Here is a 19279-nt window from a genome sequence, read left to right on the forward strand (position 1 = left end):
GACGCTAAGCCAAGGCTGGCCAGGAGACAAAAGGAGGCTTGCAATCTGCAATGGCTGCAAGTGTGGTTTTGTCTTGGAACGTAGGAGACATGGAATTCCGGGGTGGAATCAATTAGGTTGTGCGTGTCGAAGGAAGCACCCAGGAGATATCTATCTTCATTCATTGTACAGTCGTACCTTGGTTTTCAAATAGGTTCGTTCTCAAAGGTTTTGGCTTCCGAACGCCGCAAACCCGGAAGTGAGTGTTCTGGTTTGCGAACGTTCTTTGGAACCCAAAGGTCTGACACCACTTCCAATTGGCTGCAGGAGCTTCCAGTGTGGTGTAAGAGCAAGAGTGTGCAAGAGCCAGTGTGGTGTAGTGGTTAAGAGCGGTAGTCTCGTAATCTGGGGAACCGGGTTCGCATCTCCGCTCCTCCACATGCAGCTGCTGGGTGACCTTGGGCCAGTCACACTTCTTTGAAGTCTCTCAGCCCCACTCACCTCACAGAGTGTTTGTTGGGGGGGAGGAAGGGAAAGGAGAATGTTAGCCGCTTTGAGACTCCTTAAAGGGAGTGATAAAGCGGGATATCAAATCCAAACTCTTCTTCTTCAATCAGAAGCCGCACTTTGGTTTTTGAACGTTTTGGAAGTCGAAAGGACTTCTGGAACAGATTGCATTCAACTTCAGGGCCGTCTTTAGCAGATGCGGCACCGGGGTGCAGATATCCACCCAGAGCCCCCAAATTACCACAGATAGTGTTAGGGTGGCCATAGCTGTGCACTGTCAGCCATGGGGGGGGGGCCAACTCCCCCCCATGCTGCTTCGGGAGAGCGATTCTCACAGTGGCTTGGGAGTAAAGTTGCGCCTCTCCCAAGCCTCCGCAGGAGGAGGGCGATCCCCACAGAGGTTTGGGAGGGAAGCTGCACACCCACCAGCCTTATTGTTGGAGGGGCGCAGCTGGCGGGTGTGTAGGGAAAGGGGAGGCTGCCGGCAAAGCCGCGCAGCTCCCCCACTTGCTGGGGCACCCCTGAGAGGCCCTGGTGCGACACACCACTAAGCCCTATGGGAAGGAGGGCTCTGTTCAACTTCCAAGATACAACTTTATTACAAATATCAAGGCAACCTCATATTTAAAGACAAGACCCTCCCCATCCTAATTCTTATAAATCACCTGATTTGAAGATTAATATAATTTGGATATATATATATTGCAAACCACCCCATCCAACCATTTTTTAAAAATAGAGTATTACTGGGATGAATAAGCGTTAGAATTTTGGCTGGCCTTTTCTCCAAAATCAGCCGTTCCACTTATAAGAATTGCCTGCGGTCTGCTGTGCCAGCTGGGGCTGGGTGGGCGAGGGACTTTGGCTTCCCCACCCAATTTCTTCAGGGGGGGGGGGTCTGGGGCCCCTCAATACTGAGCGGCAACATCGCCCATCACAAGAAGCTCCCAGTGAAGTGGAGTGCAGAAAGTCACAAGGCAATGACAAGTCGCATCACAAGATTTATCTCAGATGATCTCACAAAGGGAACTTCTTCAATGGAAGCCATCCATCTGATGAGATGTCCACCTTTCGTTTGAGATCCTTTTAAATGAAAATGTCAGGGACTGAATCTAGGACGCTCTGCATGCTAGCATGTGCTCTCCTACTGATCCATGGTTTCTTCCCAATTAGACTGTCTTCACATTCAAACTGAAGGAACAAAAAATGAGAGTTTTCGCTCATGCTTGCACTCCTCCGACAACTTGCATTAGAGAGCAGTGTTTCTGCATGCGAACATTAACAGTGCGTCCCTTCTCGCCGACTGCTGCCCTGTCACTGCATTCCTTATTGACGTTAACGTTAGCAGGACTAGAAATGAGATGATGCTAATTGGCCTAAAGGGGTGTGCGCAATTTCTCTCCACTGTAAAACGTTGAAGGGAATTTATTCGGCAAAATTTGCATTGCAACAGAATGAGCTCCACCTTGCGAAGAAGAAGAAAAAGAAGGAGAAGAAGAAGAAGAGGAGTTTGGATTTGATATCCAACTTTATCACTCCCCTTAAGGAGTCTCAAAGCGGCTAACAATCTCCTTTCCCTTCCTCCCCCACAACAAACACTTTGTGAGGTGAGTGGGGCTGAGAGGCTTCAGAGAAGTGTGACTGGCCCAAGGTCACCCAGCAGCTGCATGTGGAGGAGCGGGGAAGCGAACCCGGTTCACCAGATTACAAATCTACCTCTCTTAACCACTACACCACACTGGCTGAGAGGTGCTAGCTGCAAAGGTCTCTAAGCCCGGATCAGATCAGAGGAGTGATCTTTTCCTCCCCTTTAAAAGGAAAAATGGAAACTTCAATCTAGACCAAGCCAGCAGAACATGTGACCTACCAAAATGAACAAAGTCTGCTAAACACGTCTTGTGATCCACCAGTGCCTGACCCCCATTTCTGCAGCATGAAGCAAAGGCAAGAGGCTTAGAATGATAGAAAGCTGCCTTATACGGAGTCAGACTATTGGCCTAGCCAGCTCAATACTGTCTACACTGGCAGGCAGTGGCTTTTCAGGGCTTCAGACTGGGGACTCTCCAAGCCCTACCTGGAGATGCTGGGGACTGAACCTGGGATGTTTTGCATGTTATGGTTAATAATAATAATAATAATAATAATAATAATAATTTGTATACAGTGGAACCTTGGTTCTCAAACTTAATCCGTTCTGGAAGTCCGTTGCAAAACCAAAGGCGTTCCAAAGCCAGGCACGTTTTCCCGGTGACTTCTGTTTCAGTGTATCTGAAGAAGTGTGCATGCACACGAAAGCTCATACCTAGAACTAACTCAGTTGGTCTTTAAGGTGCTACTGGAAGGAATTTTTTTATTTTGTTTTGACCATGGCAGACCAACACGGCTACCTATCTGTAACTGTTCCCATAGAAAGTAATGCAAAATGGATTAATCCGTTCCAGACTTTTAAAAACAACCCCTAAAACAGGAATTTAACATGAATTTTACAATCCAACGAGACCATTCATTCATAAAATGAAAGCAATAAGCAATGTACTGCAGTCACACAATCAATCAATCAATCAATCAGTCAATCAATAGCTGAACTGGTTTCCACACAGTCACAAAAACAAAACAAAAAAGCCACAAAAAGAAAAATGAAAAATAAATAGCAAAAACAGACAGACCTCAGGATAACACTCAAAACGGAAGTGTGGCACTCAAAACGGAACATGTGCGGCTTCCGAAAAAAGTTCACAAACTGGAACACTTACTCCTGGGTTTGCAGTGTTTGGGTTCTAAGTTGTTTGAGTACCAAGGCGTTTGAGAACCAAGGTACCACTGTACTGCCCTTCATCCAAAGATCACAGGGCGGGTCACAACATAAAAATACAAAACTACAGCACAAAATACATAATAAAACAAAAACAAACAAATAACCCCCCTCCTATAAACACATTTAAATGGTGGGAGAATGTTAATCAGCCCAAGGCCTGGCTGAAGAAGAACGTTTTTGCCTGGTGCCTAAAGGTGAAGGCGCCAGGCGAGGTGAAGGCACCAGGCGAGCCTTCCTGGGGAGAGCATTCCACAAACGGGAGCCACCGCATAAAAGGCCCCGTTCTCATGTTGCTATCCTCCAGACCTCTTGTGGAGGCACACAAAGAAGGGTCTCATATGACGATTGTGGAGTCTGGGTCAGTTGATTTTATTGAGCCTTGGACTCTTATTCTGGAACCTAATCTCTAGTGAAGAGCAGGACCACCACGACACAGCGTCTCAACCCCCAGTTAAGACAATTGGTCCAGTTGAATACCATGACCAATAGTTCTGAAAGTTAATAAGAGCTCCTGGAAAATCCACAAGATCAACCTCCCTCCCTCTTCTTTCGTACTGATCATTGACCACAGCAGCTAAGATAAGCCTGGCGCCAGATTCAAAGGGATCCAGAGGATCGCTTTCACCACCAAAGTTCCCAGAATTAACTTCCTAAACTTCTCCCAGCCAATGTGCCACTTTAGAAAATTGGTTCCTCCCTACTTTTTAAATCATTTTGCTGACTCTGTATTTTCTTTTAATTTAATTTACGTTTTTGCTTTTTTTATCAGTTGTTTTAATAGGTATGTGTACAACACTTTGAATGCCATATCAGGCAACAACAACAACAACAAAAGTACCTTGGAAAATCTAACAATAAATAACTATCTGATGCCATTCATACAAATGGAAAAGACAGCCCAGGTGGGTCACAAAATAGGAACCCTTTTTGAAGTGGGGGGAGGGACCTTTCCTGATATCCTGGCATGTTGCATTGGGGAAAATATCCACACCTACCAGCACAGGTGTGTCCTGCAAAATGAAGAGCATTGGGTTGTTCTGGGTTGGCAGCTGTCAATCATCACTCTATTCTCTAGGTCAGCCTCCGCCCACCTGACAGCCCCTGTGCTGGCTGGAGCTGATGGGATTTGTGGTCCAAAGCATTTGGAGGGAATTGGATCGGCAAAGGTGACTCTGGGCACTCGCAGGTGAATCCCTTCGTAACCTTTTCTCTGCCTAATAATTTCCCAGGGTTTGGAATCAAAACTAATTTGTCAATAATTCCTTGGGCCCTCCTCAACTAGAGGACCTATCTCTCAGAAAAAGGTAATTGGCATTGGATCTGAAAAACTGCTAAGTTCATTTGGCACCCGAGGGTATATTTTGTCAGGTGCAGCTCAGTTAGATTAATTCATATGAGTCAGATGTGCTTTGACCTCATCCTTCCCCTCGCTGATCTGCATTCATTCCTTATCATATTTTCCTCTCCCCATCTGTTCTCTAGCTATTTCCCATTAAAGTTCTCACTGTTGTGTTTTCTTCCTCTACTTCTGCCCGTTATATGGTTGTGATTTGAAAGTGACATTTTCTTTTCTATTCTATTCTATTCTATTCTATTCTATTCTATTCTATTCTATTCTATTCTATTCTATTCTATTCTATTAATTGATTGACTGATTGATTGCTTTTCCATCCCACCTTTTTCTCCAAGGAGTTTGAGGTGGGGTACATAGGTACATAGGACTTACATAGGACAGAGCCTTGGACTTGCTGATCAGAAGGTCGGGGGTTCGAATCCCCGTGACAGGGTGAGCTCCCGTTGGTCGGTCCCTGCTCCTGCCAACCTAGCAGTTCGAAAGCACGTCAAAGTTCAAGTAGATAAATAGGTACCACTCTGGCGGGAAGGTAAACGGCGTTTCCGTGTGCTGCTCTGGTTCGGCAGAAGCGGCTTGGTCATGCTGGCCACATGACCCGGAAGCTGTACGCCGGCTCCCTCGGCCAATAAAGTGAGATGAGCACCGCAACCCCAGAGTTGGTCACGACTAGTCCTAATGGTCAGGGGTTCCTTTACCTTTACCTTTACATGTTTCACCCCCTCCTTGTTTAATCTCCACAAAAACTCCCTGAATTCTCCAGCGCTCTCTTGACCCCACCTCTTCCCCATGAATCAGATGTGTTCCATGTCACTTCCCTAAAAGGACCTTGACTAGCTCACTTAGAATTCCGCAAAATGTCAGCCATCATCATGGCTTCCATCTCAAATACCAGTTCTTATGCTTCTCTCTTGGGAGCCAGTGTGGTGTAGTGGTTAAGAGCGGTAGACTCGTAATCCGGGGAACCGGGTTCGCATCTCCGCTCCTCCACATGCAGCTGCTGGGTGACCTTGGGCTAGTCACATTTCTCTGAAGTCTCTCAGCCCCACTCACCTCACAGAGTGTTTGTTGTGGGGGAGGAAGGGAAAGGAGAATGTTAGCCTCTTTGAGACTCCTTAAAGGGAGTGAAAGGGGGGATATCAAATCCAAACTCTTCTTCTTCTTCTTCTTCTCTCCTTCCCCACTCTTGGCTAGACTGGCTCTCTGCTGCAACCCAAAAGGGAGCTTGACCTGCTGCCCACTTAGAAATATTCAGCGCTGAGGAGGCAACTCTCTCACTCTCTCTGTCTCTCCCCCAAGCACGATACTTGATAGATTTGTAATTAATATGCAGAGGCAAGAAAATTGCGGCGTGATGAGTAGATTACAAAGCCAGCTCTTTCATCATCTTTGTGATTCCCACCCACCTCCCCTGCCAGTGGCGGTGATTGCAATCCATTTCCATATTTCCTTGAGCTTCTGAAGGAGCACACTGATTTGATGCTTTGCTTCCATTTTCAAGGCGCTGCAGGTGTTTGGTGACAATCAGGATTGCTGTCATAGGGTGCTTCCGCAGTCAGGCCCGGACGGGTGTGTTCCTTGCTGTTGTTCAACCAGCCAAAAGTGGAATTAATATAGCAGACCAGCTGGCATTTAATAGAATGCCATATGATTCAGCAATACCCTTCACCGCAGCTAAGGGACTTGGCAGAAAGCAGAGACATCACCCTGCCAACAAAGGTCCGTATAGGTAAATCTATGGTTTTCCCAGTAGTGATGTATGGAAGTGAGAGCTGGACCATCAAGAAGGCTGATCGCTGAAGAATTGATGCTTTTGAATTCTGGTGCTGGAGGAGACTCTTGAGAGTCCCATGGACTGCAAGAAGACCAAACCTATCCATTCTGAAGGAAATCAGCCCTGAGTGCTCACTGGAAGGACAGATCCTGAAGCTGAGGCTCCAAAACTTTGGCCACCTCATGAGAAGAAAAGACTCCCTGGAAAAGACCCAGATGTCGGGAAAGATGGAGGGCACAAGGAGAAGGGGACGACAGAGGACGAGATGGTTGGACAGTGTTCTCGAAGCTACCAGCATGAGTTTGACCAAACCGCGGGAGGCAGTGGAAGACAGGAGTGCCTGGCGTGCTCTGGTCCAGGGGGTCATGAAGAGTCGGACACGACTAAACAACAACAAGCCCCTTTCAGCAAATATCCCATGCAACGTTAAGTAATATCTTTCTCCTTACCTGTTCTACCCCAGTTATTCCTCCCTGTTCATCGTGGCTGTGTGATTAGTGATTAACTGTTTTATGAAGGATAATAGAAGAGAACAATTAATTGCAAAATCCCCAAACCCCTGAGAGAACAGAATCTAACTAAGGGGCAGGATCTAACCAAGGGGAAGTTCATCACCACTTCTCCTAATATGCTGAACAAGGACTAAAAGGGACTGAAATTGCTATAAAACTACAGCAGCTTTTATAAGCTTCTGTAGAATTATAGAACAGTAAAGTTGGAAGGGACCCCAAGGGTCATCTAGACGAACCCCCTGACACGCAGGAACCAAAGCTGAAGAATCCCAGACGTTTGATCTCTGTTTAAAAACCTTCAAAGTCCACCAGGCTTTGCATGTCAACAATAGATGCATGTGCTGGTGTTGCAGCTGTATTTTCCTCTCTGTCCACCCCTCATTACCACAAAAACAGGCCTCAGGGACATTAGGAACACACAAAAATTATGGGAAGGCAGCGATTTGCTAACAACTTTCAACGAAATCTGCAGGGGGGGAGAGAGAAGTTGTCGTGGTTCCACAGCAAAAAAAAAAAAAAAAAAAAGCACGCAGAGCAAGATCTTTTCTCAACCAACACGTGTTTTGAAATGAAGGAAGCAATCTTTAGGTGGAGGTACTTTGGGCTGGAACGCGGGTGGCGCTGTGGGTTCAACCACAGAGCCTAGGACTTGCCGATCAGAAGGTCAGTGGTTCGAATACCCGCAACGGGGTGAGCTCCCGTTGCTCAGTCCCTGCTCCTGCCAACTTAGCAGTTCGAAAGCACCTCAAAGTGCAAGTAGATAAATAGGTACCGCTCTGGTGGGAAGGTAAACGGCGTTTCCGTGCGATGCTCTGGTTTGCCAGAAGTGGCTTCGTCATGCTGGCCACATGACCTGGAAGCTCTACGCTGGCTCCCTCGGCCAATAAAGTGAGATGAGCGCCGCAACCCCAGAGTTGGCCACGACTGGACCTAATGGTCAGGGGTCCCTTTACTTTTACTTTGGGCTACGTAAGAAACATTGGGAGAAGGACAGGGGCAGTTTTACAGATGTTGTTGTACTACATTACCCATCAGCCCCAGCAAGCATGGCTAATGATCTGGGGTGATGGCTAAAGGGATCACTGGAGTTGTAGTGTAAAACCCCCTGCAAAGCATCGCATCAACAACATCTGCACAAGGTTTTTTTGTGATCTGCTCTCCTTCCAAAAACAGCCCATCACTTCCCCCCCAAGATGATTCTCCAAGTACAATGGTATCTCGGAATTCGAACGGAATCAGTTCCAGAAGTCTATCTGACTTCCAAAATGTTTGGAAACGTTTTGGAAGCTCCTGCAGCCAATCGGAAGCCGTGTCAGATGTTCGGGTTCCAAAGAACATTCACAAACCAGAACACTCAGTTGTGGGTTTGTGGCGTTCGACTCGCAAGGTGTTTGGGATCCAAGGTACGACTGTATGGTAAGCCAGTGTGGTGTATGCAGGCATGTGTGTGGGTAATTATGCAATGGTAGAAACAGATTTATTACTTTTAGTCTACTGAGTTTATAATCTTTCCTGCTTTGTCTTAGGTGACTGCACAACATTTTTGGCAAGTTTGGGTTGCGAAGCAGTTTACGAATCTGTCGATGAATAAAATAAAACCTCAAAAAGCCCGTCAGCCTCGAAGACTTTAAAAACAAGATTTTGATCAGCTTTTCGAAAGAACACTGCACATTTCCCAACCTGTTTGGTTGTTTCACTCATGGCTGAGTTTTGTTCATAGGATTTACATTTTAAAGATTGCCCCAATTAATCTGTCTGGGAAAAAAGTATTGTGAAAATGCATGGTTTGGCTGCGTGCTTCACTTGTAAGAATGAAAATGGCTTGTTGGGGGAACAACTTTAAGTGTGAAGCATAAATGGAAATCAGTCAGTCAGTCACAAGAATGCAGATGGTTTGTTGCAAAAGGTTGACTCTTAAAATGACACCGCTATCACAAGAACATGTAATGACTGTAAATTGAAAGGTATAGCCCATTTCAGAACGGCCAGGAGATTTCTTTTGGATTGTGATCCAGGCTGACACAAATTTATTAATTTATAAAATTTCTTATCTGTCCTTCACCTGAAGGTCCCAGCGAAGCTTACAGCAACAGAATAGACAATTATGAAACCAGGCAAATATAACTGTTCCAGCCAGAAGAATTGAGCAAAAGAGGTGAGGCCCACAAAACAAAACACCTTAACTAGCAAACTCCAGATTGAAGAGATCTGTCTTGAGCATAGGGCAAAGGCTATTCAACAATGAAGCTAGATGCACTTCTTCGGGGAGGGAGTGCTGCAGTCTAGGGGCTATCACCGAGAAAGGCCTTTTCTAGGCTGCCCTTCATCATACTTCTGAGGCTGGTGGAACTACCAAGAGAGGCCCCTCTGCCTATCAACATCTGTCGGGGACTGTGCTGAGGAGGGCTGCACTGAGGAGCAATGCTGGGAAGCCTCCCCCTGCTCTTGCTCTTGAATCTTCCCAGTAGCAGGAGGACAGTATAGATTTGGAACAGTGGCTTGCAGAGGGGCATAGTGCAGAAGGCAGAAGCTGGGAAGTACTGGGTGGGGAAAAGCTAGGAGAAGAAGCAATGGAAGAGAGAGGGTTAACTGATTTGCAGTCTCTGGACAGCATTTCTCCACTCAGCCCAAGGTCAAGAAGAGCTCCAAAAGTCTCAGAACAGAAAGCACAGAGGGTACAAGCTCAGATTACAAGATGTAGGAGTGATGTAGATTAATGGGGACGGAAGGGGGTGTAATCCTTAATTGAGAGCACCGCCATTTCTAGGAGATGTGTTCGTTGTTTGCTCACTGTGATTATTAAAGTTTCTAACTGGTAAGACATCACTTTCCTTGATCTGCTTATCTACTGCCAGATAGTTGTTTATCTCTTTGACATCTGATGGGAGGGCATTCCACAGGGTGGGCGCCTACCGAGAAGGCCCTCTGCCTGGTTCTCTGTAGCCTTGCTTCTCACAATGAGGGAACCGCCAGAAGGCCCTCGGAGCTGGACTTCAGTGTCGGGGCAGAACAATGGGGGTGGAGACACTCCTTCAGGTATACAGGACCGAGGCTGTTTACGGCTTTAAAGGTCAGCACCAACACTTTGAATTGTGCTTGGAAATGTACTGGGAGCCAATGTGGGTCTTTCAAGACTGGTGTTATGTGGTCTTGGGGGCCACTCCCAGTCACCAGTCTAGCTGCCACAATCTGGATTAGTTGTAGTTTCTGAGTCACCTTCAAAGGTAGCCCCATGTAGAGCGCATTGCAGTAGTCCAAGCGGGAAATAACCAGAGCACGCACCCCCCTGGGGAGACAGTCTGTGGGCAGGTAGGGTCTCAGCCTGCGTACCAGATGGAGCTGGTAGACAGCCGCCATGGACACAGAATTGACCTGTGCCTCCATGGACAGCTGTGAGTCCAAAATGACTCCCAGGCTGCGCACCTGGTCCTTCAGGGGCACAGTTACCCCATTCAGGACCAGGGAGTCCTCCACACCCGCCCGCATAAAAGAAAGCACATCTTTTCGCAGAACGTAGTTAAACTATGGAACTCACTCCCACAGGAGGCAGTGATGGGCAGCAGCTTGGCTGACTTTAAAGGAGGATCTGACAACTTATGGAGCCATGACGGCTCTGCTCTGCTTCCACAGCTGGAGTCAATGATGCTTCCAAACATCAGTTGCTGGAAACTGCAGGAGGGAAGAGTGGGCTCTTGTGCTTAGGTCCTGCTTGCTGGGTTCCTACAGGTGTCTGGTTGGCCACTGTGAGAACAGGATGCTGGAGCAGATGGGCCATTTGCCTGATCCAGCAGGGAAGAACCATATGTTCTTGTGAAGGTTACCATGAAAGTACTTTCTCAGTATATAAAAATATAGAGACAGAGATAGAGGGTGGATCTACACATGGGGGGGGGATGCTATGAATAAGTCAGAAATTAAATGGTTATAACAAAAGAAAAACAACCACTATGTAAAATCACATAGAAAATTTTGCTGCTGTACAGCGCCATCCAGTGTCGCATGTTTATAACACATTCAAAATGTTTTGTTCATTTTACTAATGTAGCTGTTTCCAGAGACAGAGATGGAGATATAGAGAGATGTATAGATTCCAAATATGGGATGTTCCTTTGGATTATATCCACTGGGCAGAGTGACCTAGCCACTGTGATCCACGCGACGGTCACCTCCAGACTGGATTATTGTAACTCGCTCTACGCGGGGCTGCCCTTGAGACTGACCCAGAAACTCCAACGGGTGCAGAATGCCGCGGCGAGACTCCTTACGGGGTCTTCGCTGCGAGATCACATTCACCCGGTGCTATACCAGCTGCACTGGCTCCCGGTGGAGTACAGGATCAGGTTTAAGGTGCTGGTTTTAACCTTTAAAGCCCTATACGGCCTAGGACCCTCGTACCTACGGGACCGCCTCTCCTGGTATGTCCCACAGAGGAACTTACGATCTTCAAACAAAAACATCTTGGAGGTCCCAGGCCACAGAGAGGTTAGGCTGGCCTCAACCAGAGCCAGGGCTTTTTCGGCTGTGGCTCCGATCTGGTGGAACGCTTTGTCACAAGAAACTAGGGCCCTGCAGGACTTGACATCTTTCCGCAGGGCCTGCAAGACAGAGCTGTTCCACCAAGCCTTTGGCCAGGGCCCAATGGTTGCCATCAATTTGATTTGAATTAATTTTATAATGAAATGAATTTAGAATGTTGTATTATTTTATTGTTGTTAGCCGTCCTGAGCCCGGCTTCGGCTGGGGAGGGCGGGATATAAATAAAAAATTATTATTATTATTATTATTATTATTATTATTATTATTATTATTATTTCTATGGTTAAGTGGGCTGTGGGTTTCTGTGCTCCCTCCAATTACCTCTCCCCTCTCCAAACAATTCCCCCACTCCTCTCTCCAGGGCTGGCCCTACCATTGGGCAGAATGAGGCAGCTGCCTCGGGCAGCAGTCGGGTTTTGGAGGACCGTGCTGCAAGTGTCCTACACCCCCGGAAGCTAGCCTGATGCCCTCAGGTACAGTGGACGATGCTGTTCCATCACCAGCACTGAGATGAGATCCAATTGCTCGCCCAGCTTCCGTACATGGAATTGTGGGCACCATCTCGTCCTTTGTCTTAGGAAGTGAAATGTTTTGGACCCGTGAAACATACTGGTCCCTAATCAGGATCCAGAAGTGACAGAGCTGAAACGTTCAACTTGGAGCCTGATCTTTTTCGGTGCAAATCTCAACCTAAGCATAGGCATCCTTTCCTTTGGTTAAGCGGCAGTTTGTTCAATGATGCATGGAGTGACCCAGTTCCACCGCTGCCTTTTTGCAGGATTGCAGCGGGGATAAAACTCAAGGCATACATATGTAACAATTTTACCGAGCGTTCAAGTACTTTGAGGCTCCTGTCATAGCCGAGCCTTCCTTATATAAAATATAACAGATGGAGATTAAAATCAATGATCGGGATTTGACTGAATGACTGAAAGCTTTCCAGAAAAACATATCCTGAAAGTTTTATGAAGGTATCCTGTGAGCATCTGACTGTCATTGCTGTCGGAGTCTTAAAGCTGTCTCACCCAGTCCCGGCTCCCAGTCTATTTGTAATTTCATGAGAGCCAATTTCACAACACACAACTAATGAATGCATCCCATCGACTGGGTTTCTCAACAGCGACAGTAAGATTATCACAAGTGGGATCTGCAACAAAATGTTGCAGCATGGAGTGTTCCAGTCACTCCGTTCCACTCCCCCATTTTTTCACCCTTTCCCAAATAGTTCATCAGCATTATGTGACCACTGAACATGCTCATTTTTCATTGGCCTGTTCTTGGGTCACCCCCTGCCCCCAACTTCCCTCCCCCCAAATTTGTTTGAATATCCACATGCATAAGAGTTCCCCCATGTCTGCTGATTCCTTCCTCCGGCATGTGGCTGTTGCCGTTTTGGCCACATATGCAGCGGCACAGAACTCTGAACGTTGGAAATCGAGGGAATTGGGATGGAGGGGAGGAATGTGATTCAGTTTGTGTTTAAAGGCAAAGTTACCCAGTTCACATTTTCTGGAACAAAATACAGCCACTCTTTCAAAAGCACACGGCTGCAAATTTTGCAATATCCAATATATCCTACGCATATATTGGTGATGATAACATGTTGTTGTTTAGTTGTTTAGTCGTGTCCGACTCTTCGTGATCCCATGGACCAGAGCACGCCAGGCACTCCTGTCTTCCACTGCCTCCCGCAGTTTGGTCAAACTCATGTTGGTAGCTTCGAGAACACTGTCCAACCATCTCGTCCTCAAGGCTACCAGCATGAGTCTGACCAAACTGCGGGAGGCAGTGGAAGCAGTGGCGTAGCGTGGGGGTGCAGGGGGGGCGGCCGCACCGGGCGCAACATCTGGGGGTTAGGGTTAGGGGGCGCAAATCCATGGGTTAGGGGGCGCAAATTACTTGCCTTGCCCCGGGTGCTGACAACCCACGCTACGCCACTGAGTGGAAGACAGGAGTGCCTGGCGTGTTCTGGTCCATGGGGTCACGAAGAGTCGGACACGACTAAACAACTAAACAACAACAACATTGTATTGAACTGCTATGCGTCGGCAGGGTCAGCAGCACCTTTGACACTGGTGTTTCTCCTAAGTAGGTGCCTAAACAATACTTATAAGTTAAAGTGTGGTAGTGTTGTATACTTAAGTGTAAGTATATTGTAAATAAATGAGTAAATAAAAAAGTTTGTTTCTTTTTCCTCCCTTCTTTCATAAACAAGAGATAAGCGTGGTGTCTGACACAAGCATAATAAAAGTTAATTTGGGGGCTAAACTAAATTTGGGGGCGCTTGGCGGATATTTGCACCCCAGCAGCGCATATGCTAAAGACAGCACTGACAGAAAGGCGCACTTTAATTTCACCCCTTCCTGCAGGCAGGGCATTCGCTCACTACCCCTCCCATCCTGACCTGGCATGCAGAGATAAATAATGTTTCTTATTAAGGTGATTGCAGTTTCTCTAACCAAACTGTTTTGAGGAGGGGGAGATCAGACCCAATTACTCGAGCGCATGGCAATCTCTAAGTTGGCCCATTCACCTGCTGAGCCAGCAAACATAGCTCACCCTTTATTCCCTCTTTTCCAGCAGCATAGATAAGAGTTAAACACAAGTAACACACCCACCCACTCTCACACATACACATATACACGCACATACAGAGTATGGTTATTGCATAAGGTGATTTAAGTGCTGGGTAAAAATCGCTGAACTAAAAACTCTGAACCGAGCATTTTAATTCCTTGCTTGTGATAGGTACAAATGTCAGCTTTCTGGGAGTCCCTGCGCCTCCCCCCTGCCCAAATTCCACTGGAAAGAAACATAATTCAAAGAGGATAGCTGAAATGGGAGTCATTTGTTACACTCATTCATTCATTTTTTATTTATTTCCATTCATGAATCACTTCCTGTGAAGCGCTGTTAAATTGCCGAACAATAATAACAGCAACAACAAAGGCATATCTAAAACGACTTCGCGTATAAGAGCAAACAGAGCAATTCCATATATTAAGAACAATTTTCAAGCTACCAGCTACAGACTGGTATAAAAACAACTCCATCTATTTATAGCATTTCTACCATGATCAGGGAGGGACGCAGGTGGCACTGTGGGTTAAACCACAGAGCCTAGGGTTTGCCGATGAGAAGGTCGGCGGTTCGAATCCCCAAGACGGGGTGAGCTCCCGTTGCTCCGCCGGGAAGGTAAACGGCGTTTCTGTGCGCTGCTCTGGTTCGCCAGAAGCGGCTTAGTCATGCTGGCCACATGACCCGGAAGCTGTACGCCAGCTCCCTCGGCCAATAAAGCGAGATGAGCGCCACAACCTCAGAGTCGGCCACGACTGGACCTAATGGTCAGGGGTCCCTTTACCTTTACCTTTTTACCATGATCAGGGGTCTGGAAACCAAGCCTTATGAGGAATGGTTGAAGGAGCTGGGGATGTTTAGCCTGGAAAAGAGGAGACATGATAGGCATCTTCAAATATCTAAAGATTTGTCACATGGAGGAAGGATCAAGCTTCTTTTCCCCTGCTCTGGAGGGCAGGACCCCAACCAATGGCTTCAAGTTACAAGAAAGGAGATTCCCATTCAACATCAGGATAAACTTTCCGACAGCAAGAGCTGTCTGACAGTGGAACGGTCTCCCTCGGGAGGTGGTGGACTCTCCTTCCTTGGAGGTTTTTAAAGCTGAGGTTGGACGGCCACCTGTCAGTCATGTATGAGATTCCTGCATTTCAGGGGGTTGGACTAGATCAGTGTTTCCCAACCTTGGGCCTCCAGCTGTTTTTGGACTACAACTCCCATCATCCCTAGCTAGCAAGACCAGTGGTCAGGGATGATGGGAATTGTAGTTCAAAAACAGCTGGAGGCCCAAGGTTGGAAAACACTGGACTAGATGACCCTTTGGATACCTTGCAACTCATAAATTCTATGATTCTATGAATAGCAGTTGCTGGAAACCTCAGGAGGGGAGAGATGCTGTTGCTCTTAGGTCCTGCCTCTGGGCTTCCCAGAGTCATCTGATTGGCCACTGTGAGAGCCGTGCTGGACCAGATGGGTCACTGGCCTGATCCAGCTAAATGACTTTTCTAATGTTCTTTTGAGAAAGCAGAATTGCAAGCAATTTTTTTTTTTTTTTTGTAGTGCAAAGAATAAAAAATAAAAAGTAGGTAAAGAAGCAGGAGCAAAACATACAAACTGCAAATCACGGGCTTCATGTATACATTTTAATAAGGAACCGAGGATCTATGAATTACCAGTTAATCTGCATATACCAAAGAGCGAATTTACAAATTCATCACAAGTGCCAAGCGCGCAATCTGCATATTCACAAATCAAGCAACTGGCGCTTTGACAAAATCTGAATGTAAATTCAGTAGGTCGAGAGAGAAGCTAGAAACTCCAACCCCATCCAAGCCATGTCCCTGAAATCTGTCGGGTGTTCTCTTTTGACGCAACCGATCAATTGGGCTACAAATCCTGGGGATGCAAAAAAATGGAGACATCACTGATGATTGTCAAGTCACACGAGGCTCTATCTTCAAGACAAAAAAGTGCCTCTCTTTATTCACCCACTCAAATGCCAATCAAATGACTGATCCCAGAATGGCTTCATCAACGTGAGTTTTACTAGATGGTTCATTCTCTCAAGTAATTTTCAGAGGATCAAGGGAAATCTGCCTTTTACCATGTCAGACCATGTGTCCAATGAGCTCAGTATTGTTGACACTTGACCGGGACAGATGCTTTTCAGAGTTTTGAGCAGGAGCCTTTCCCAGTTCTAGCTGGAGATAGCAGGGATTGAACCCGGTACCTGGAGCAAAGTAGCTGTAGTCCCTTCCACTGGCCATGCTGGTTAGGGGTAATGGAAGTCCAGGAAAGGTCTTCTTTGGTGATCACTCATAGCCGAGTAAGATTGTCTTCCATAAATAATGTTTTAACAATGAGTCCGTAAGTGATTGTGGAGGCCAATTCTGGACCCACACATCCTTCCACAGTGGGGACATTGGTTTCCGGGTGGGAGTTGATCACAGTGTGGATTTGCTAAGCGTGCCTTCCTCTTAGCACATTCCTCCCTTTTGTCCTGAGTTCGAGCGTCTTCAAAGCCCATGACACCTTTGGTAACGGCTGTTCTCCAATTGGAGCGTTCGCAGGCCAGTGTTTCCCAGTTGTTGGTGTTTATACTACATTTGAGTATTGGAAGACACAAGATTTACCCACCCGGGAAGAATGGCAGATGAAGTTGATGGACTATATGGAACTGGCGGAAATGACTGGCAGAATCCGAGACCCGGGAGAAGGGTCAGTGGAAGAAGACTGGAAAAAGTTTAAAGATTATTTAAAGATTATTTAAATATTTATTTAAAGATTATTTAAAGATTATTTACGGAAATACTGCAAAATTAATGAATGTTAGAAAAATGTTGGAATGAAGTTATATGGCTTTAGCAGAAATGTTATAAAGAATTAAGTATAAATAGATTAATAGAGTATTTAATAGAGTATTAAAGGAAAAATAAGGTTAGAATGTGTTAAGATAATTATAGCACAGGGCGCAGTGACCCCTCGAAGTAGTGTCAGGAGGGTGTTCTGACACTCAGGTTCCCGCAGGCAGCCGAAACGCGAACCTCCCGGCCGTCAGGTAGCTCTCAAAAAGAGTGACGAGAACGGCGGGGGGGAGAGCGGGTTGCAGGGAGGCCATAGCTACCTCCGAGAAACGAAGCCCCGGGCTTGCAAGGAGAGCTTTCAATTCTCGATTTGAAAGAAATTCGGACTTAATTGGATATAAGAAGAATTTAAAATCAAGGAAAGAAACCGGATGAAAAAATTGAAAGGTACGAGACCAGCTTCTCTATTCGCAATCAGCTTAGACGCATGAAAACAACAAAGCGATCAAAAGTGAAAGTAAGCTACCGCTCGCGGCTGTTGTTTCTTCTCCCCTTTAACTGAATAAAAAGTACCCTTATTGGGGGAGATACAATTTATCAAGGAAGATCTAAAGGGAAAGGGGGGACAGAAGAACAAGACGGAGTTATTTAAGTCCTTTTTGAAGCTTGTGAATTTGATTTGGCGTAACTAGACTTTGCAGCGGTGGCGGAATAAAAACTGCGTAACAAAAGGGGATTTCCAGACTCCATTGTTAAAGTTCTATGAGACTGTCTGATGTTTGCCGTGGAAAGAAGGTTTTTTTCTAAACTGATCTGGACTGGCGTTTCAGGATTGAATACAATTCGGTATACTTTTTGACTGTTTAATTCTTTTTTTGTGTGTGCCAATTTCTTTTTATTGAAACACCTAAATATTTGAGCAAATTAAAACAGTTTGGAGACCTTGCCTCTAGTGGTCAGAACGCATATAACAACTTGTTTTTTTCCGGGTCTTTATTTTTTTTTTCTTTAATAAATAGCCCTTGGCTGTTGGATTAAAAGAATTATTGATTCATACAAATTTGGATTAGCCTAATTGGTGGCAGAAGAAATATTTATTCATATCGATTTAAGGAATTAGCCTAATTGGTGGCAGAAGATTGGTTTGAACATTAATATATATATTTTTTATTTTTTTATTTTTTTATTTTTTTCCTCTTCTCTTTTGGATTTCCTCTAACTCCAGTAATTTGCAAAAGTTGGGTCATATTTAAAACAAGTACCTATATTTATGGATTAGCCTAATTGGTGGCAAGAAGACGTTTACAGACAATTTGAACTGTTGGGATTTAATTTGACTATATTCGATTATATTAAGATTTGGACTGGACTTGATGGACTATGAATGGTTGATAGTGGTATTTGTATTTTGAATTGTGAAATTTTGAAAAAGTGTCATTTAAATGTTTCATAAGAATTTGTTTTGAAGAGGGACACAGTAGAAATTGGGGTCTGGATCCAACTGAATCAGGGAAGTGGGACTGAACTATTAGAAAAGGAAACAGGTTAGAAAGTAAGGAGAAGGAGAGAATGTCTCACCCACAGAAAAAAGCTGGGGAAGGAGGAACACCGGGAGATAGAAGAGGTTCAAAACCTGAGGCAGATTTCAAAGCCGAAATTTTAAAAATGTTCGCAGAAATTAGACAAAGCGAAAAGAATTTGGAGGATAAATTAGAACATGTAGACACTAGAATTGAGCAGGTGGATAACAAAATAGGTAAAATGGACCAAAAGATTGATGATACAGTAAAAGAATTGAAAGGCCAAATAAAAGAAGTCAGTAAGAGAACACAATCTGTGGAGGAAGGATTAAAAAAGACAAAAGTGGAGATGAGGGAAGTTAGGAGAGAAGAGGAGAAGATGAAAGCAGGAATTTCAGAAATGAGCAAAACGCAGGAGGAGTTATGGGATGCAATCTCCATGAACGAACTGAGGCAACGGGAGGTGAACCTAAGGTTGAGAGCAGTTCCAGAGGTCCAAGGAGAAGACATCAAAGACAAATTAATAACGGAAATTGCTCAATGGTTGGAATTACAAAAAGAAGATGTAGAGAAGAGAGTTCAAAATGCATTTAGGATGAGAGTAAGGACAACAAAGACAAGGAAAGTTACAGGAGATTGCTTGATTACTTTTAAAGACAAAGACATGAGGAATTTAATACTCCAAAAAAACAGAGAGAAACGACTGAACATTGACGGGAGTTATATAATTATTTTTAAAGACATACCATACCAATTCAGATTGCTGAAACGGAGAGACCCATATAAACCATTGGTCCAAATTCTGAAGAAAAACAAGATTGAATTTAAATGGGAATTCCCTCAGGGGATTTCTTTTGTTTATAAAGCCAAGAGACACAGACTTACAAGTCCCGAAGAAACAAGTAAG

At 45.4% G+C, this 19279-nt stretch overlaps 2 long non-coding RNA genes across 2 annotated transcripts in view; both read right to left on the reverse strand.

Moving 5' to 3' along the window:
• Positions 1-4908, reverse strand: part of LOC309341437 — an 88547-nt gene extending 83639 nt beyond the window's left edge. The window contains exon 1 of the long non-coding RNA XR_014156339.1: positions 4863-4908. This is a non-coding gene — a long non-coding RNA (uncharacterized lncRNA). The remainder of the gene's footprint in view (positions 1-4862) is intronic.
• Positions 1-19279, reverse strand: part of LOC309341406 — a 657545-nt gene that overhangs the window by 132821 nt on the left and 505445 nt on the right. The window lies entirely within an intron of this gene.

The sequence above is a fragment of the Podarcis erhardii genome (genome assembly GCF_964252035.2).
Source record: "Podarcis erhardii genome assembly, chromosome: 4".
Taxonomy (NCBI): Eukaryota; Metazoa; Chordata; class Lepidosauria; order Squamata; family Lacertidae; genus Podarcis; species Podarcis erhardii.